Genomic DNA, 22,183 nt, shown 5'->3' on the forward strand with positions numbered 1-22,183 from the left:
ATGATAAAAAATCTAATTAAGTGGTGAAAACAGATTGTAATGGGAAAAGAGGAAAGGAGGAAGCAGACGAGGGTAAATTATATCACATAAAGAGGTGCAAAGACTTATTACTGAAGAAGGAAAGAAGGGAGGGAAATGAGCATTGTTTGAACCTTACTTACATCAGTTTTGGCTCAAAGGTGGAATAACACAGTAAATTGAGTATAGAAATCTAACTTGGCCTATAGGAAGTCCAAAGAGAAAGGGGAAAGAAAAGGGAGGGAGTGGATAGAAGGGAGGGAAGAAGTAATAAGAAAAAAGAGAAAAAAGAGAGAAGGCTGATAGAAGGGAGGGCAGACTCAGGAAGGCAGTGGTCTAAAGGAAAACTTTAGTGAGGAAGGAAAGGAAGAAAGGAGAAAGAAAAGCATAAACAGATGGGAAAATAGGATGGAGAGAAAGACACAGATATTAATCATAACTGTGAATGTGAATGGGATGAACTCTCTCATAAAATGGAAACAGATAGCAGGGTGGATTAAAAACTACAATCCTGCAATACATTGTTTACAAGAAACACATTTAAAGCAGACATACACACAGAGTAAAGGGAAAAATCTGGACCAGAATATATTATGCTTCAGTTAAAGTAAAAAAAGCAGCAGTAGCAATCCTGATCTCAGACAAAGCAAAAGCAAAAATAGATCTAATTAAGAGAGATAAGGAAGAAAACTATATTCTGCTAAAAGATACCATAAACAATAGAGTAATATCAGTACTAAACCTATATGCACCAAGTGGTATAGCATCCAGATTTTTAGAGGAGAAGTTAAGGGAGTTACAGGAAGATATTCACAATGAAACTATACTGGTGGGGGACCTCAACCTCCCCCTCTCAGAACTAGACAAATCTAACCACAAAATAAACAAGAAAGAAGTTAAGGAGGTGAATAGAATTTTAGAAAACGTAGATATGATAGACCTCTGGAGAAAACTGAATGGGGATAGAAAGGAATATACCTTTTTCTTAGTAGTTCATGGCACTTACCAAAAATTGGCCATGTATTAGGGCATAAAAACCTCACAATCCAATGCAGAAAGACAAATATTAAATGCCTCCTTTTCAGATCATGATGTAATAAAAATTACATGTAACAAAGGGCCATGGAAGGCTAGACTAAAAATTAATTGGAAACTAAATAATCTCAACCTAAAGAATGAGAGGGTCAAGCAACAAATCATAGAAAGAATTGATAACTTCATCTAAGAGAATGATAATAATGAGACAACATACCAAAACTTATGGGCTACAGTGAAAATGGTTCTTAGGGGAAGATTTATATCTCTAAATGCTTACATGAATAAAATAGAGAAACTAATGGGCATCCCCTCGATTTCCAGTTCTTGGCCACCACAAAAAGAGCTGCTATAAATAGTTTTGTACATGTGGGTCCTTTTCCCATTTTTATGATCTCTTTGGGATGCAGCCCTAGAAGTGATAGTGCTGGGTCAAAGGGTACGCTCATTTTTCCCTTTGTGCATAGTCCAAATAACTCTCCAGAATGGTTGGATCAGTTCACAGCTCCACCAACAATGAATTAGTGTTCCAACTTTCACACATCTTCTCCAGCATTTGTCATTTTCCTGTTTTGTCATGTAAGCCAATCTGATAGGTATGATGTGGTACCTCAGAGTTGTTTTGATTTGCATCTCTCTAATCAATAGCGATCGAGAGCATTTTTTCATATGGCTATAGATAGCTTTAATTTCTTCCTCTGAAAATTGCCTGTTCATATCCTTTGACCATTTATTAATTGGGGAATGGCTTTTATTCTTGTAAATTATACTCAGTTCTCTATATATTTTAGCAATGAGGCCTTTATCAGAGAAACTAGTTGTAAAAATTCTTTCCCAGTTTTCTGCTTTCCTCTTAATCTTGGTTGCATTAGCTTTGTTTGTGCAAAAACTTTTCAATTTAATGTAATCAAAATTATCCACTTCGTATTTCATAATGTTCTCTATCTTTTGTTTGGTCATAAATTCCTCCATTCCTCATAAATCTGACAGATAAACCCTTCCTTGCTCCTCTAACTTGTTTATAGTATCAGCCTTTATACCTAGATCATGTACCCATTTGGATTTTATTCTGGTATACGATATCAGACATTGATCTATGCCCAGTTTCTGCCATACTTTTTTCCAGTTTTCCCAGCAGTTTTTGTCAAACAGTGAGTTTTTATCCCAGAAACTGGGTTCTTTGTGTTTATCAAACAGTAGATTGCTATAATCATTGACTACTATGTCTTGTGCACCTAACCTATGGCTGATATTTTATTCAAAAATATTTCCTTATCTATTTTAGATATCAAGTTTATACCTTTCCTGTTTGCCACCAATATTTTTCTCCAGTTGATATTTCTTTAATTTTATTGCTGTTGTGCTCAGATTTCTTTAAATGCTCAACTATACTGTTAAAGCTTAGAGTGAAGTACTTGTGTCTCTTAACAGAATATTTCCACCTTGTAAGAGTCTTCCTTTAAATAAACGCTCATCACCATGTTCCTGGAAATGACACATCTACACTAATAAAGTTTGACAAATATCCTTTAATGTTAACTCTCTATTCAATTTTTTTAAACTTTCCCTCGTGGCGTCAGAACTGGAGATTTTATGGCAAGAAGAATAATTGTGACCTCACAGGATCCACAAAAAAGGAAAGAGAAGCATGGGTTATAATCCTGGGGTAAAGCTAAAAGCAGAAGAAACAGACTGTGCACAATGGAGCCGAAATACAGTGCTCTAGTGATAATGGCAGCTTACATTTATGTATAGCTCTAAGGTTTGCTGAGCACCATCTAATCCTCACAGTGGCCTCTAAGACAGGTATTAAGATCAGGTATTAACAGATTTAAGACTGAGGCTCAGAGGTATAAAATGAGATTTCTTTACTCATAGAATTAGAAAGTAATAGATAGAGGAACCTAGATTGTTTTATTGCTTATTTAAGTAAAATGTTTTTATGGAGGAAAGCATTTAGCTATTCAACTTGGGATACCAGCAATGTGTGTCTTCTATTGCTCCAATGGAGAATGAGGTTGATGTTTCTCATCAGCCAGGTAATATAAGGACTCTGGTGTGAGGAATGGAAAATGAGCTCAGAGTTTTGGGATTGAAGGTAGAGAGAGTAAGGGTCAGGAACCAGAGGGGCAAGGTCTCCTGCTACCATCAAATCTGGCAGATACTTCTAGGTTCTGAGTTGACTCCAAAGTCATTCTGTTTCCTTTCTTTTGTAAGCCTTGGGGATGAGCTTGTTTATTTACTTTTCTACTTCCCCCCCACCAGGCAATCAGGGTTAAGTGACTTGCCCAGGGTCACACAGCTAGTTAGTGCTGAATCCAAAACTGAATGCAGGTCCTCCTGACTTCAGGGCTGGTGCTCTATCCACTGCACCACTTAGCTGCCCCCATTTCTACCTTGGATAAGGGTTTAAAAGTGTTCCTAATCTTTTTCACTCCAGAGCCACTTTTCTGTTCACATAGATCTCATAAGAAATATTTCCATGAGGTAATTTGGCTATAGGAAAGAACAGAAGTCAGTCACTTACATTTCAATGAAAAAGTAAGTTCTGGGAATCTTGGACGTTTTTCCACAGGAGACAGGTGGAAGTGGGGGCTCTGTGGTAAAAGTTAGAAAAGAGCATTTTCACTGGAGACTAAGATAAGCCCAGCATTAGCAGCGGGAACAAGAGCAGTGGAGAAAAAGGAGAAACGGCTTTGAGGTCTGAGTTTTGGATCCATTTCCCCCTTGTCCACCTCCCCAGGCATCGGTGCAATGGCCTGAAAACCCACTCTGGATCAAAGTTAGGATAGTCCTAGGTTACAGTTGGACAAAGGGGAGAATGAAGAACATTCCCAATAGAGATGGGGGTTCTTAGGGTCCCTGGGTCAGCTCTCTCAGGGTAACCACAGGGAGGAAAGGACACTGAGTCAGACAGCAACTAAGGATTTTTACTTTACCTTGTAGTTCAGCTGGTCATATCTTCCTGATGTTTCTCTGAATCAGACGGTGCCTTAGTCAGTTTGTTTTGGTTTTAAAAGTGCTTAGCACAGAATCCATCACATAAAAGACATAGAATAAATACTTAGATGTTCACACAGAAAGAATGAAATAATGCGCACTGAACACAGGGCAAGGATTCAGGCTTCTAATGCTTCTTAATTTCACAACACATAAGTACACTTATCCCTTCCACAATGACGGGCTTAGGGGCACAGAGCCTCCAAGATCTAGAAAATCTGCATAAAATTTTTTGACCCTCCCTTCATACCAGAGAAGTCAAAACCTTTCTCTTTTTCTTTGTTGGGGTATTTACATTACTTTATTGCAAAATTTGGGTTAGGTATTTGGTCATAGGCTGCATAGGGGTATGAGGGTGTAGATAACACTAATAACTAGGAGGATCAGGGTCAGGTAGCAGGTTGTACCTGAGCTCAGCCTTGAATGGAATTCACATTCTAAGAGGGAGAGGTGAGTCCTGCCCTACCCACCAAAGAAGGAGGTGCCTTGGGGGCTAGGAGTAATCTCATCACTCCACCAACCCTTCAGACACTGTGACTGACCTTTTCAGAAGATGGGTCTCAACCAAAATAGAAGGGAAAGGGTATCTACAAAGTAATAATTAGTCATTAGCATGATGGCGTAATATTAAGTTCTCTCACATGGGTAGATATGCACTTTAGGAATATCAGATTGGCAGCTAGGTGGCAGATAATAATAATAATAGAAATAATATTAGATAATAATAATAATAGCAAAAAGGAGCTATGAAGAACAATGAAGAAAGAGAAGGGAAATCAGAGGCAGGTATGCCAATGAGGAGGCAGCTCTCCTCTAACTGTATCTAAAACCACGTCAAACCCACATTCAGAATTTTTCCCCAAAATGCTGTTCCTCCTGACTGTCATTGTCATTCAACCAGTGTTTCATGTTCCAAACCTGCATTTAAAGTGTAACCTTTGACCTTTTTCTCTCCCTTATCTTCCCCATCTGGTCAGTTTAATCCTGTTCATCCCCTCTCTGCAATATTTCTCCCCCAATCCCCTCCTTGCCAGTCCCGTTCTAAAGACTCATAATTTTCTTTATGCTTTCCTCAACTTTGGTGATTCCCAATTACCTAAGAAATACAATTCCTTATAGAATTTTTTAGTCTAAAAGAGACTTTAGATTATCTATTCGAACCGTCTAATTTAATAGATAAGGAAGTTTATTTTCTTCCACAGAGAGTACAAGTGACTTGTTCTCAAGGAGATATTATGGTATATGACTTGAGTCATTGGACTCTCTTGATTCATTATTTTTTTCAAATGGATTCCACTTCATCTGGCCTTCAAGGCCCTCCACAATCTGATTGGCAATCCAATCTTATCCCTGGTGGGTGAGAGATGAAACGACTGGGGAAGCAAAGGTTTGAACTTCTGCCTGTATGACTTTATCAAGGAACACATGCCAATTGTTTAACAAATAAGTTCCAGGTCCCTCAACTTTGGCAATGGACCCCTGAATACAAGGGGAGACAGGCTTTTACGCTTTAAAAATAATTTATTAAATTAGACCAAATAACTAAAAGAAAACAGTTAACCAGGATACAAAATCAGGCACTCTGATTTCTAATGGGAGGAAAGATTGGGGACTTTGCAAGTTGGGAGGGGGAGATCAAACAGGTACAATTCCCTGAAATCAGAATAAGAGGTGTCCCACTCCCCTCAAGTGTCAGTATTCAATCAAAGGAACATGGAAGCAATAACTGATTGACCAAAACAGAGCCAGTTTTCAGATAAGACATAGGGGTTGCTTGAAATGTAAAATTGTGAGAGAACTTGCATCAATCTTTGCATGAGCTTTCTGGTCAGGAAGACCTAGAATTTGTTCAAGCTAAGGGTCTCTAAGCAGTAGGGAGAGGAGGTCCAGCTTCCTAGCCACACAGGATTAGGTTCAAATAATGCAATGAAAATCTCTCACAATTCACACAATGGAATAAAGTTTTCTTACAAGACAGAAATTGAACTAGGCCCATAATGGAATAGAAATGGAACTGAGCTAGCTCCAGAATTGGAGTCAGTGTGGTTCTCTCAATTTCCACTACCATTTGCTGTTCTAATCCCCTCAATTTCCTCCTCTCATACTACTATCTGTGTGTTCTAAATTCCAGTGAAACTAGCAGAGTCCCAGTCAGTTCACCAACTAGCATTTATTAAGTGCCTCCTACATGCAAGGCACTAAGCTGAGCATTGAGGATACAAAGAAAGTTAAGAATAAAACAAAAGAAAACAAAACACAGTCCATGCTTTCAAGGAGCTCATAGTCTAATGGAGGGTAGAGAGTTTGTAATAGCCTGCCAACAACTATGTACAAGTAAGATGTTGTTGTTGTTCAGTCATGTCTAACTTTTCATGAACCCATTTGGAGTTTTCTTGGCAAAGATACTGGAGTGGTTTGCCATTTCCTTTTCTAGCTCATTTTACAGATGAGGAAACTGAGGCAAACAAGGTTAAATGACTTGCCCAGGGTCACATAGCTAGGAAGTGTCTGAGGTCAGATGTGAAGTGTGGACCCCAGGCTTGACACTCTATCCAGTGCACCACCTAGCTGCCCCACAAAGAAGATATAGTCAGGATAAATTGGAGATAATCACATAGAGGAGGAATTAAGTTTAAAGAAGACAGGGAAAGGCTTCTTGCAGAAAGTGGGACTGGAGCTGAAATTTGAAAGAAACTGAGAATCAGACATGAGGAAGAAGAGAATTTCAGGCATGGAAGACAGCCTGTGAAAGTGCAAAAAGCTGGGAGATGGTGTGTTCAGCTCAAGAAAAACAAAGGAAGCTACTGTCACTGGTTCACAGAGTATGTGGAGGGAGTCAGGTCTAAGAAGCCTGGAAAGGCAGGAAGGGCCAGGTTATGAAAGGTTTTAAAAGAGAGGATTTATTGCCAGATGGTGGGGTGAGATGGTCAGCCCTACATTTTAGCAAAATCAGTTTGACAGCTTGAATTGAGGATGGATTGGAATGGAGAAAGACTTGAGGCAGAGTGACCACCCATTAGCCTATTGCAATGGTCTAAGCTTGAGGTGATGAGGATCTTCACCAGCATGGTAGCATAGTCAGAAGAGAGAAGGGGACATATGTAAGAAATGTTATGAAGAGAGAACTGACGGGACTTGACAACTCATTGGCTATGGGAGGTGAGAGGGAGGAGTAGAGGATGACACCTAGGGTTTGAGCTTTGGCAAATGGGAGAATGGAACCCTTAACAGTAATATGGAAGTTAGGAAGAGGGGAGGGTTTGGGAGAAAAGTAATGGGTTCAATTTGGGACATGTTGAATTTAATATGTCTAAGGGATACAGTTCAAGATGTCTAAAAGGCATTTGGGGATGTAAGACTGAAAGCTAAGAGAGAGGTTGGGGCTGGACCAGGTGATATGAGAGACAGCTACAGGGAGATAATAACTGAAAGCATGGGAGCTGATGAGATCACCAAATGAAACAGTAAAGAGGGAAAAGGGGAGCTAGGACAGAATCTTGGGGGACCCTCTCAGGGCAAGGAGTGTAGGAAGATCAGGCAAAGAAGACTGACAAAGAGCAGTGTGAGAGTGAGGAGAACCAAAAGAGTGCAGGGTGGCATGAAAACCTAGAAAGTATCCAGGAGAAGAGGGAGACGGACAGTGTCAAAGGCTGCATAGAGAGGTCAAGAAAGATAATGATTGAGAAAAGGCTGTTAGATGTGGCAAGATTAAGAGATCACTGGCAGCTTTGGAGAGAACAGTTTCAGTTGGATGATGAGGTCCGAGGCCAGGCTGCTTGGAGTTAAGACCTGATTGAGAGGAAAGGAAATGGAGGCACCAATTGTAGATGGAATTCTCAAGCAGTTTAGCAACTGAAAGGGAGGAGACATGTAGAATGACAGCTAGCAGGCATCATGTGCAGGTGTTTTGAGGATAAGGGAGACACAGGCACTTTTGTGGTCACCAGGGGAGGCAGCCAGTAGAAAGGGAGCAACGGAAGATTAATGAGAGAAGAGGGATCTACTGGAGAAGACAGCTCCCAGTACAAAAGGGTGGCTTTTCTACCTGCAAGCTTTTACCACTCTTCTTCTGCCTAGAAGCTATCCCCACCACATGACCAATTGAAACCCTCTCTTTCCCATTGGGATCAATTCCAATGCCATCTCTACAAGGAAGTCTGCCTCTGACCCAACCTCACGTCCAAACCTCGATTTGAGAAAGTGGTCAATTTGGTAACACCTCTCTGGTGCATTTCTCATTAATTAGAGCATATTATATTTTTCTGCCCATAACTATCATTCCGCTCCAGGGTTTAGTTCACTGGGGACTCAGATCCCTGTCTTGTAAATCTCCTGGCTTAGAGTCTTCATACAGAAAATCTCAGAATTTGGAGTGAGAGGGCCTGCGTTTGAGTCATAGTGCTGCCATTTGCTGTTTGACCTTGGACAAGTCACTTAGACCCTGGGCCTAGGTTTCTTCATACATAAAATGTAGGACTGGAAGATCCCTTCCAGGTCTAAGTCTACAATTATTCTCTAAATGTTGAAATCAGTGAATTAGTGAATAGTCAAGTGGTTTATCCGGGTCACCTCAGCCAAGCCGCTGATCTCAGTTGTGCATGGTGACAAGGCCATTCCTTCCTCCCTCCCACCCACTTCCCAACTCTAACCCCCAGCCAGGTAGAGGCTGTTTAGGAGAAGACTTGACCCTTTTCACCTTCTACAAGGAAAGTAAGATAAAGCAGCCTCCAGGATCACCAAAGCCCTCTGGTTCACCTCCCCTCAACCTCTTTGAGTTTCCACCCCTAAGGCAACAGCAAAACCAGACAGGTGGAAGACACAGAAGCATCACTCCCCAGGCAGTCTCTGACCCACCAGTGGCCCCACCCCTTCATCCCAGCACAGCCAGTGGCTAGAATGAGAGGTGGGACCAGGCAGGCTTAGCCTGGGACATTGGCATAAAAGAGGAGCCACCAGACCCAGGGCTAAGCAATCTCCCATCAGGACCTTCAAGTTTCCTTAGAGGTCCAGCTCTCCCCAGGTCCCGCTGCTGCTGAGAAGCTCAGGTGAGGGCTGGGGGAGCTGCATCTCCCAGGTCTGAGGGAGGGACTCGGAAAGGGGCAAAGTCCTTAGGTTCCAGGGGACCCCGGGGGAAGGGGAGGAGAAAAAGAGGACAGAGCCTGGGCTTGGGAAGAGGGATGGTTAAGGAAGAGTTTGTTGTTGCTGTTGGTGCTGGGAGATGCGGCTGTGTTGGGTGTGTGTGTGCGTGTGTGTGTGTGTGTGTGTGTGTGTGTGTGTGTGTGTGTGTATTTGGATTGGGGGGGTGTGTGGTTGACTTTAGGACATTGTAAAACCAGATGAACCAATGTGAAACCGCCGTGAAACCAAGACAAATTAATAGCATCTATTTCCAAGGAATGTTGTGGGGAAGTTCAAATGGGGGAGCATCTGTAAAGTCCTCTGTGGATCTTAAAAAGTGCTTAAGAAATGCTTGCCTTTATTTTGGTTACCATTACTATTACAGAGGTGCAGGGAGCTGAGCCTGCAGCTTATGGAGTCTGGGGTCTGCTTTGGCCTGCACTTAATGGGAGAGGAGATGATAAGGAGGAGGGGGCACTGAGGATGGATTTGGGGATGAGAAGTGGCCGGCCTCGGGATGAACTGTGACTCCTTCCTGGATCTGCTCTGGGACTGTACTCCCTCCCTTTCCCTGGTTTCTTCATCCCCTATGACCTGGAGCAGTTCTGGATTTCCTCTGGTTGCAAACTCTGCAGACATCCCTAGGGTGGGGGTGAAGGGCTAGGAAAGTGTGAATGCACTTGCTTGTGTCTGTGTGTAAGGTTGCTCCAGAGGAAGAAAAGAGCTCCTCCTGGCCTGCTTGAAAGGTCCCTGCCAACACCCCTCAGCTAATGTTCTGGAGCTGGGGGGTGGTGATAGTGCTGGGAGGGGTGGCTCCTGGCCTCCAGCCAAGTCCCTCCTGCCTGGCCATTGTTATTGGGGGTCCTGGCTCCCATGGGCGCCTCCACCTGACCTCCTTTCCTTGCTCAGAAAGGTGGAACTTGTTAGGTGGAGAGGCGGGCAAGAAGTTGTTTTTGGAAGCAGGAGATTTAGATGCCTAGAGTTTGTGTGGCCTGCTTCCATATCCTTGTATTTGTAAAAGATGGATGTTGACTTACATGGCCTTTAGATCTAAGGCTGAGAGGATCTGAAAATCTGGAGGTGGCTATCTCACTCGGCTGTAGAAAAGGCAGAAAAGGCTTTCCTCCTCTCCCACTCCCTCCATCAGCATCTGACTGTAAAGCCCTACCTTTAGACTCTATAGGATGATAGATTTAGGGCTGGAAGGGACTTTAGGGAAACTGAGTCCCTGAGGTGAAGTGACTTGCCCATATATGCCCATATGGTAGTAAGTGGCAGAGGTCAGGATTGAACCTTTATGTCAAATCTAGCTCTATTCTAGGCTTGTATGTTGCTTGGTCATGCTCTTAAGTAAGATAATTTTTTGAGTTCTGGAGAAGGGGCATTTGGTGATTAGGTTTAAGGAGAGTCTTAGAAATGTTTTAGTGGCCTTAAGAAAAACATTTATTTAGTCTCTCTTATGTGCAAGGCATTGTGCTAAGCTCTGGGGTTATAATGAGTCAAAGGACAGTCCTGCCCTCAATAAAGTAGTAATTTGCAGACTTTTGTTAGGACAACCACCACCCCCAAAGAGGAAAAAAATTAGTGAGCACTTGTCCAATATATATGTGCATTTATTTCAATAAATTATGTACGTACCACTGTGCTAATAAACAGAAAGAGAAGTTTTTTAAAGTATCAGATAAAAATGAAATAATATGATCCTAGGGGCACTAGAAATATTGGAGTATACTGGAGATAATAAGAGCAAAATGGACACTTTAGAATGATTTGGGCTGCTGTGTGAGGTTAGGATGGAGTGGAGGAAGACTTGGGGCAGGGCGATCAGTTAGAAGGCTATTGCAAAAGTCCATTGGAAAGTTGAGCAGCATCTGAACTAGGCTGTTGTGAAGACAAATGACAGAGATGCTTTGGCAACTGATTGGGTAGGTGGGGTGAGGCAGAATTGGAGATGAGACTGAGGTTGAGAACTTTAGAAGGACAGTGGTATCCTTGAGAATAATAGCTGTCATGGATTGGAAATGGGATGGGGTAGAGGAGAAAGATAATGCAATAAAATCGGCATATCCCATACCCTCTTACCTCATCCTGTGGGAATCAAGATGAGAGATAGAGTCTTTTCATAGTCTCTGATTTAGCTACAACTCCCTGCCTTCCCCCATTTCCCCAATGGCTGCTGCTTGGTAGTAGTTAGGGGAGGTTGGGAACATGAGAGAGAAGGCTGAGGAGAAGATTAGTAGTGTAATTGGATTAGAGACAGGCCTTGTAGGTTGACAGTCAGGGCGTGTAATGTGGTACCTCAGCTTCTGAGTGGTTAACAATACTGATGATAATAAAAAAGAGCCAGTGCTTTAAGGTTACGAAGAGCTTTAGAAATACCTCATTTCAGCCTCACAACAACCCTTTGAGGTAGGTGCTGTTATAGACAAAGAAACTGAGGCTAAGAGTGGTTAAGTGATTTGCCTACAGCCTTACCACTACCACTAAGTATCTGAGGCAGGATTTCAGCTCAGCTCTTCCTGACCCTAGGTCTAGCACCTAACCTCACACAGCACCCCAAATCATTCTAAAGTGACCATCTTGCTCTTACCATCTCCAGTATACTCCAGTGTTTCTATTGCCCCTAGGATCATATTATTTCGTTTTTATCTGATCCTTTAAAAAAAACTTCTATTTCTGTTTATTAGCATTGTAGTACACATACAATTTATTGAAATAAATGTACATATATATTGGGCAAGTGGTCACATATCATTGGGAAAACATCGCCATATAATTTAGGGGCACATTTCACCTCTTAAAACCAGTTACTGCTTTTGAACTGGGCGTCAGTTTTTATTGTTTGTGCTATTAATGTTAGCACTTAATGGAGCATTGTCTCTGGTTTTAATGTTTTTGTATCCATATCTGAACTCTCTGAAAAACTCTAGATCAGCATTACATCTCTTGTATTTACCCTCACTCCACCCCACCCCATACACAATGCTTAGCACATAACTAGATAGTATATGAATGTTTGGTGAAAAGAATTTTGTATTTCCACTGGGAAGATTGTGTTTATTTTCCAAAGAAACAAGAGTTTGGATTTGTGGTTTGGCTTGATTTTTAATCATACACACTTTTTATCTCTTTCTTCCTTTTTCCCCTTAAGGTTTGAAACATGAATTTCTACCTGTGTTTAGCTTCCCTGTGCTTAGGGATAGCAGCTGCTGCTCCACAACTTGATCCAACTTTAGACGCCAAATGGGAACAATGGAAGACGCAACACAAAAGGACCTATGGAGGGGTAACCTTCAAACTATTTTTTTCCCCATCTGTGTTGAGTGCAACATGTTCAAGGTGGACTAATGAAATGGCCTTTCCCCCAAATCCAGGGGATATATGGATAAGAACTTCATTTGCTCAAGATTGCTGCTTTTCCCACAAAATTTCAGAGGGTAGAGATGTCTGCAGCATCAGACCTTAGAAACTCTTCTGGGGTGGCAATATTTGGATGTTGTCACCATGCCAACTGCAAACCAAATTATTGATAGCACATTTGGTCTGAGCATAGTTTTACTTGAATATGTAATAATATAAGTGGAAGCTTATTGAACTTTACATTTTTGTACTTGCTTCCAGAAGGAAGAAACCTGGAGGAGAACAATGTGGGAGAGGAATTTGAGAATGATTGAAAGGCACAATCAGGAGTACAGCGCTGGTAAACACACCTACCAGATGGCAATGAACAAGTTTGGAGATGTGGTGAGTGTGCTGTAACGACCTGATGTTAATACAGAATAGTCAGTTATCTTTTTCTCCCAATGTACTTAATATAAACCACTTTTTTCTTCACTTTAGCTCAATGAGGAATTCACACAAATGATGAATAGCTTTACCCAAGAGAATTTTCAAGGGAAGACCAAAGGAACTCTGTTTGGTGAACCTCTCTTTGAACAGATCCCTGATTCTGTAGACTGGAGAAATGAAGGCTATGTAACTCCTGTTAAGGATCAGGTATTAAAAGTTGCTTAGGCTTAATCCATAGATAACTCAGATAAAACTCAGTGAAGCTTATGATTTATAAATGCTTATGATTATAAAAATAACAGGACTTCATCTCAGATCTGTGACCGAGTTCCCTTCCATATTTAAAACCATTTAGATCTGTCTTATAAAGATGACTAAGATTATCTTGTAAACTAATCAGTACTTCCTTTTGACTTTTTCAGGGTTTCTGTGGTTCTTGCTGGGCTTTTAGTGCAACTGGTTCCCTGGAAGGCCAGTGGTTCCGTAAGACAGGCCAACTTGTTTCACTTAGTCCACAAAATTTGGTTGACTGTGCTTGGAGGGAAGGCAACAGAGGCTGTGATGGTGGCTACATTACTACTGCCTTTGACTATGTGAAGGAAAATGGAGGCATTGATACAGAGGAATCCTATCCCTATGAAGGAAAGGTAAATATAGTTATTGGATTCCCCATTATTTTGGTTTAGCTATATTTGAGAGGAGAGTCTCAGTTTGGGGGATGGGTGTTGAGGAGGGCTGCAAAGACTGAGGACTTAAATCCCCACATTCCTAACTAAAAAAAATTCTACAGCTGAATCCAAGATACATTAACACTTAAAATGAGTTGCCTTCACTATGTGTACAATCACCCACTGAGAAGACATCTTAGGAAGTATATGGACTCTGTTGTCTTAGACACATTACAGATCATTTGGTCAGACATCTTCATTTTACAGTGCCTTGTTCAAGATCACAAACATAGTAGTAAGTGGCAAAGTCTGGATTGGGACCTAGGTTCCCTGACCCTGAACCCATTCTGGCCTCCCTGACCCCTAGCTCCCAGAAGTGCCTCCTTAAGAGCAGGGAATTAAATGACAATTGAATCTAATATTGCACAACAGCTACTGACATTTAGATCATCCTGAAGGTTTACAAAGCATGTTATTCCTTTAATCTCATTTGATCCTCAAACAGCCCTGTCTGGGGGAGCTATTATCTTGATTTTTCTGATAACCTCTCCACCTCAGTCTCATGATCACATAGCTTGTAAGGGGAGAGCTAGATTTGAACCTTGGTCTCATTGGGCTATGCTACATCTAGTAGGCTCTTAGAGTTGTTAATGAATTGGTTGTTTTATGCCAGTGGTATCAAACCCAAGTAGAAATGTGGGCCACTGAACCATACATTAGAATCCATGCGGGATGTACATTGACTTAGGAGAGATGTGTAGGAATGTTATCAGCCCTCTGATTTACACTATGCTGCCTTCTTTCAACGTGACTTTCAAATTGTCCTTTATTCGCCGACATCCAGCTCTCTTCTTGAGCTGTTCATCTGATAAATTGATGGGAGAACATTGCCCATAGATTTATTAATTTCATGACCATCAATTTTAAATTCATCTGGGCAATGCCACTGATAATAGTAAACCAAACCTCTTATCTGTTTCATTTTAAAAGGATGGTGACTGTCACTATCGGCCAGAAAACTCCACTGCTAATATCACTGGATATGTGAACATCCCATCAGGGCACGAAGGTGCTCTTGCAAAGGCTGTGGCAACCGTGGGGCCCATCTCTGTTGCTATCGCTGCATCACATATATCCTTCCGGTTCTATGGTTCTGGTAAGCATTTTTTCTTCATTATTTGTGTAACAATGTAGTAACCATATTATTGTTATTCACTAGTTAAAAATTTTTCAAGTTCATATTTCACTTGAATATCCTAGGTGTTTATTATGAACCAGAATGTGATAGGCACGAGCTCAATCATGCTGTGCTGGCTGTGGGCTATGGGGTTGCTGAAGAAAATGGAATGACCTACTGGATTGTCAAGAACAGGTAAACCAATGTCTTGCCTGAAATGTCACTGACCTGCTTGTTGCCAGTTTCTAGTTATTTCATTTTGAAGAAAGAGGGAAAAGGAGGAAGGGTGGAGTTCCTGGGATCCCATGAAATGGAGAAGGGATGTTCGTGGGTAGAAGGGGCCCTGGTTTTAGGATCCAGAGTAGATTGAGAGTTCCCCAGTGGTTCCTCATAGTTTTCATGACCACTGATGACTTGATAATACAAAAGATTTCCTGTTGTCTAGCTATTGTCACAATTATTGTCAGATTTGCTTACAAACTGCTAAGGGAAAAGCACTTCACTCGGAAAACCTGAGCGTGCTTATTGTTGAGTGAGTGGTTGTCAGGAATATGGCAGCTAGGTGGCCCTAGAGATAGGGAGCTCTGGCCCTGGAGTCAGGAGGACCTGTGTTCAAACAGGATCTCAGACACTTCCTAGCTGTGTCACCCTGGGCAAGTCACTTAACCCTGTTTGCCTCAGTTTCCTCATCTGGGAAATGAGCCAGAGAAGGAAATATCAAACCCATCCAGTATCTTTGCTAAGAAAACCTAAAAATGGGGTCATGAAGAGTTGGCCACAAGTAAGTTGATTACACTAAACGACCACAAAGTTGTCAGCAGCGAGTATTTTCATTGCTTTCTGAAAGGTCCACCTCATTTTCTGAATTCAGTAACATTATGTATCAGGATGCTTTGCACCCCTAAAGTTAAAATGTGTTTTTGAATGGTACTCTGAAACCTAATACTTCGTGTTCTTTTCAGCTGGGGTGAAGATTGGGGAGACAATGGTTACATTTTAATGGCCAGGAACAAGAATAACCACTGTGGAATAGCAACAGCAGCCACCTATCCTGAAGTATGATGTGACTGAAGGAGGACCGCTTCACAGAGACATGGGACTTGACCATCGTTTGGGATCACACACTTGAATCGCCCAGGACCCAAGTTGTAATTTGAGTTTCTTCTGACATTTTTACCTTTGTAAGATGTAAATACCACTTTGTTATAAATAGCTTGTAATATTGCTTATTTCAAAAACTTATAAATTTTCACTTTAAAATTGCATTATAAAGCTTTTCCTTTTAAAATAAAACTTGGTTAACTGTATATGAACTTTGGGAGAGCTGAATCCCTTCAGTGTTGTAACAGGAGAGAAGAGAGTTAGGTTTTTAGTTTTTGTTCCTAGGATGGAGAGTCAGTCAGTGGCTACAGATGGTTTCTGGGATTTAATCCAACATATTTACCCTACTTCATTGTAACATACTGACTGAAGTGCAAATCAATAGGTCTGGGTGTGGCTTTGACATTACTTCAGTCCCTTGAAAAGCAAAACATAAGAAAGTATATGCCAATTTTCAGGAGTCATTGGTAATCAATATATAGGTTCATTCCCTGACTCTCAATATGGTTTAGATCTAATTGTAAAAATAGATGTATAGGGCTTAAAGTGACATAGAGCTGACATGAGCCATCTTTCAGTTCATAGTTTTTCAAGATGACCTAACCATAATTTTATAATGAAAGCTGCTATTAAACATGATTTTTTTTGCATCTTTTCTATCACCAACTTAAGGTCTTTGAGTAAAATGACAATTTTTATCTTAGAGTTGGAATGAATCTTAGAAGGTCACATAGTTCATATTTATGTAATACTTTAAAAGGATGCCAAAATTCTTAATATTCAGTTAATCAGTAAATATGAAGTATCTACTATGTGCCAGGCTAAGTGATGGGCATATAAGTAAGAATAAAGACAGGCCCTACCTTCAAGGAGTTTACAATCTTAATTAGCGAAGACAAGACAAACGTAAGGTGGAAAAGGGGTAGGAAGAGTGCAAGGGAAGGTATTTGACTTAGGAGCATGGTAGAAAAGTGAGAAGCCCCAGAGTAGTGCACCCAGGTGAGAAGTAAGGATATAATGTTACCACCCTGTGAGGGGCAGCTGGGTAGTGCAGTAGATAGAGCACTAGGCCTGGAGTCAGGAGGGCCTGAATTGTAATCCAGCCTCAGACACTTACTAGCTGTGTGACTCTAGGTGAGTCACTTAACCCTATTTACCTCGGTTTCCTCATCTGTAAAAGAAACTGGAGAAGAAAATGGCAAACCACTCCAGTATCTTTGCCAAGAAAACTCCAAATGGGGTCATGGAGAGTAGGACTGGACTGAAATGACTCTATGACACCCTGTGAGGTAGGTGCTATTATCCCCATTTTACAGAGGGAAGCTGAGGCCAAAAGAGGTTAAGAAAATGACTTGACTAGGGTCACCTCACTAATAAAGTATCCACTATAGGATTTGAACTTGGGTCTTCTCAACTTCAGGCCCAGCAGTCAGTCACCATACCAAGCTAAGTAACAGCAGTCAGCAGGAACAAGAGCATTCTGCCATAAGGAGTGGAAGAGAAAACAAAGCACCATCACCTTCAGAGCTCAAATAGTCCTTGGGAATGATCAGCTCCAATCTGTTTGTTTTACAGATGAGGAATCTCATGAGACTCAGCAGAGCCACTGCCCAAAGTGACTTGTCTGATAGGACAGGCCTTGGTTCAGAGAATGCTCCCTGTGGAATCAGAGGGGCTGGGCTCTTCAGTCTAGCCTCTGCTGGGCACTAAGGGCATTGACTGGACAAGTGGCTGAATCTCTGGGCTTCAAGTCTCCTCCTCTGGAATATGGTGAAGGGACTAGACTAGATACTTCTAAGGTCCTTTTGAGCTCTAAATCTGTGATCCTATGACTTCCAATTAATTGTCTTGTTGCTTCTGTCACAGAATGGGCAAAAATACAATGTGAGAACTGTATAATTCAGGATTTAGAGTCTCAGTGATCTGGGTTTTCATCTGGGCTCTGCCATGTATGAGGTAGTGAGGTGGTGCTGTGATAAGAGGGTTAGGACTGGACTCAGGAAGACTTGAGTTCAAATGTGACCTCAGACACTTACTAGCAATGTGACCCTAGGCAAGTCATTTAACCCTATTTGCCTCAGTTTCCTCAACTGTGGAATGGGGAAAACATCTTGCTGGGATATCAAATGAGATTACATTTGCAAAGTGCTTGACAGTGCCTGGTATACAGTAGGCACCACATAAATGTATATTCTGCCCTGGCTTAGAGGCAACTAGATGGCACAGTGGATAGAGTTCTTGGTCTGGAGTCAGGGAAACCTGAGTTCAAATCTGGACTCAGACACTTACTAAGTGCATGACCCTGGGCCTGTGACATCCTCTGTTTGCCTTGGAGATGGCTAGGTGGTTCAGTGGATAGAACAGAGTCAGGAAGAACTGAATTCCAATCCAGTTCAGCCATTTACTAGCTGTGTGATGCTGGGCAAGTCACTGAACCTCTATTTGCCTTAATCTTCTGGGGAAGGAAATGGCAAACCACTTCAGTATCTATGCCAAGAATTCCTCATGGACCACAACCCACCTCATCCCCATGTCCTACAGGTGGGGCATTAGATAAGTGACAATGTCTCTGGGGCCTTCCATTTGCATTCATCTCCAAAATGAGGGGATAAGACTACATGACCTCTCAAGGTCCCTTCTGGCTCTAAATCTATCATCTTGGGATCCTCTGTTTCGTCTCTTCATTTGTAACAGCAAAATTAGAATAGCTCCTTTCAAATAAGAATTCCAGAGGATCTTCTGGGAGTCAAGATGGTAGTGTACCCAGCAAATCACTTTCACTCTCCCTCATCAACCTCTAAAAAGCCATAAAATATCACCCCAGGAAAATTCCTGGAAGAGCTGAGCCAGCAGAAAGATGGAGTGCACCAGTCTTGTAGCTCAGAAAGCTTGGGGGATGAAAGGAAAAGGTCCCTCTTGCTCTGCTGGAAGGGGAGTAGTACAGGATGGGAGGCATCCTAGCAAGCCCTACCTTCACATATCAGGGGGAGATCCTAAGCACCAGGGTGTTGGAGCAGGCAAGCACCACTACCAGGACCCCGCTAGTGCCTTGGCAAAGGCAGGGGAACTGGTAAATTCTAGCTCTGAAAGCCATCATGTGTACCTGAGGGCAGATGTTCTCCAGCAGCCAAACATCCCTTGGCTTCAGCCTCACTCTAAGAAGCACAACTTCAGGCAGGCAGGCATTCTCCGGCAGACAAACCTCCTGGTGCAACAGAGCAGCCTGGACGAGCAGGTGTCCTCCAGGGGTCAGACTCTCCACCCCCACCATTAGAGCTTCAGTGTTACTGACCCCAGCTCAGCATCAAGTAAACTCCCTGACCCCTTCAGCCTTCAGCTGCCAGCACACAAAGCACAAGAAGCTTGGGTCAGTGTCTCCTTTGCTCCAGCAGGAAAGCTCAACTTTAAAAGCCAAGAAATAGGTAAACACCATGAGCAAAAAGTAGAGATGGACAATGACCATAGATTCTCATTATGGGGACAGGAAAGATCAAAACACAAATTCAAAAATGTTGTCAATGTTGTCAAAATACCCATATCTGGAATCTCAAAAGGGAATGTGAACTGCTCTCAAGCCCAAAAAGCCTCCTTGGAAGAGTTAAAAAAGATTTTATTTTATTTCGCTTTTTGGCAGGGCAATTGGGGTTAAGTGACTTGCCCAAGGTCACAGAGCTAGCACATGTGTCAAGTGTTTGAGGCTGGATTTGAACTCAGGTCCTCCTGACTCCAGGGCTGGTGCTCTACTCACTGCACCACCTAGCTGCCCCTCAAGAAGGATTTTAAAAGTCAAACAAGAGAGGTAGAAGAAAAATTGGGGAAAGAAATGAGAGGTGTGCAAGAGAGAGTCAATAGCTTGGAAAAGGAAGGACAAAAATTGACTGTAGAAAACAAGTTTTTAAAAAATACAGTTAGCCGAGTGGAAAAAAAAAGTCAACTGAAGAAAACAACTCCTTAAAAAGTAGAATTTGCCAAATGGAAAAGGAGGTACAAAAGCTAATTGAAGAAATCAATGCATTAATAATTAGAAATGGACAAGTAGAAGCTAATGACTCTATGAGACATTGAGAATCAATCACATAAAATCAAAAGATTGAAGAAATAGAACAAAATGTAAAATGCCTCATTGGAAAAACAACTGACCAGGAAAATAGATCCAGGAGAGATAATTTACGAAGTATTGCTCTACCTGAAAGCCATGATAAAAAAAAGAGCCTGGACAGTGTCTTCCAAGAAATCATCAAGGAAAACTTCCCTGACATCCTAGAACCAGAATTTAAAATAGTCATCAGAAGAATCCACCAATCACCTCCTGAAAGAGATCCTAAATTGAAGATGCCAAGGAATATGGTAGCCAATTGCCAGAATTATCAGGCCAATGAGTCGATACGGCAAGCAGCCAGAAAGAAGTAATTTCAATATCATGGAACCACAATCAGGATTATGCAGGACCTTGCAGCTTTTACATTAAAAGATTGGAGGGTGTGGAATAAGATATTCCACAAGGCAAAGAAACTTGGATTAAAACCAAGGATCAACTACCCAGAGAAACAGAGCATAATCTTTCAAGGGAGGAGATGGATAGTCAATGATATAGGGGACTTCCAAACCTTACTGATGAAAAGATCAGAGCTCAACAGAAAATTGGATCTCCAAATACAAGACTCAAGAGAGGCATAAAAAGGTAAAGAGGAAAGAAAAAACAACAACATGTTATTCAATAAGGGCAAACTATTTACATCCCTGTAACATCAATGCTACTTGCTGCTACTGTGGCTGTGTAAGGCCAATAACACCAGCACACAGGTGTCTGATCTAGCACAGGTTCTTTGATCTGCTTTTCTAAGGAAAGCAACTTTAAGGGGCTAACAACCTTACTTTAATTAAACATACATATATCATTCACTTAGTTCAGGGGAAAAAAAATCAGCACCCTGAACTTCAGAAAAAACACAAACAGAAATTACAAGCCAAAATTATATAAACAGAGCAAATAACACAAATCAGCAGACAGGGCTTCTGTCTGTCCATAGCAATACATACATAGTTACCAGAGAGAGAGAGAAGCACCAACATCTGGGTTTTCAAAGCCCAGGGGCTCCTTAAGGGCTACCCAGAGTCTCCTCTGGTCAAATCACAGCCCCAAAACAAAATACTAATCTCAGAGTATATCTACCCTTTTTCAGGGTCCAAGGACTTCATACCTCTGGTGACCTAATTAGCAAAAGCGTATGGGCCTTCCTACAAGCAAAGGCAAGACTCAAACAAAAGCACTTGATTGCCTTAGTGCTGAGAAGCACTCTAAAACAAAAGACAACAAAAAGTCCTACTTTGCTTGCCATTACAATCCCTACATGGGAATATGTTACCTGTCACTCATGAGAACTGTTTCTTTATTATGACATTTAAAGGGGTATCCATACGCCGAAGGAGTGGGAACAAGTTGATTTTGATGTGATGACAAAAAAATCTAATAAAGCGGTCAAAAGGGATTGTACTGGCAGAAGAGGAAAGGAGGAGACAGACAAGGGTAAATCACATCACATGAAAAGGCACAAAAACCTATGACAGTAGAGGGAAAGAAGGGAGGGAGATGAGCATTGTTTGAACCTTACTCTCATGAGATTTGGCTCAAAGAGGGAATAACACAATCAGCTAGGTATAGAAATCTAACTTACCCTATAAGAAAAAGGAGGGGAAAGAGGAAAGAAAAGAGAGGAGGTGGATAGAAGGAAGGGAAGAAGTAGGAAGGGAAAAGGGGAAGACAAGGGAGGGGCTGATAGAAGGGAGGGCAGACTGAGGTAGGCAGTGGTTAAAAAGAAATATTTCCATGTAGCTAATACTAGGTTATCTGGCTATTGGAAAGAACAGAAGTGAGTCACATTTCAATGAAAAAGTAAGTTCTGGGAATCTTGGGCATTTTTCCTCAGGAGATAGGTGGTAGTGGGGGCTCTGTGGTAAAAATTAGAAAACAGCATTTTCACAGGAGACTAAAATCAGCCCAGCATTAGCACTGGGAACCAGAGCAGTGGAGAAAAAGAAGAGCAGGCTTTGTGGTTTAAGTTTTGGGCCCATCTCCACCTCTTCCACATCCCTATGCATCAGTGCTATGGCCTGAAATCCCACTCTGGAGTTGGACAAAGGCGGAGGATGAAAAACATTCCCAATTAGAGATGGGGGTTCTTAGAGTCCCTGGGTCAGCTCTTCCAGGGTAATCATTTTGAGGAAAAGGACACTTCTAAGTCAGACAGAAGCTAAGGAATTTTATTTTGTCTCATAG

The 22,183-nt window shown here is 41.7% G+C and overlaps 1 pseudogene; it reads left to right on the forward strand.

Moving 5' to 3' along the window:
• The first annotated feature begins 3,065 nt into the window (after positions 1-3,065).
• Positions 3,066-15,867, forward strand: LOC118853971 (annotated as a pseudogene).
• The last annotated feature ends 6,316 nt before the right edge of the window (positions 15,868-22,183 follow it).

The sequence above is a fragment of the Trichosurus vulpecula genome, chromosome 1 (genome assembly GCF_011100635.1).
Source record: "Trichosurus vulpecula isolate mTriVul1 chromosome 1, mTriVul1.pri, whole genome shotgun sequence".
Taxonomy (NCBI): Eukaryota; Metazoa; Chordata; class Mammalia; order Diprotodontia; family Phalangeridae; genus Trichosurus; species Trichosurus vulpecula.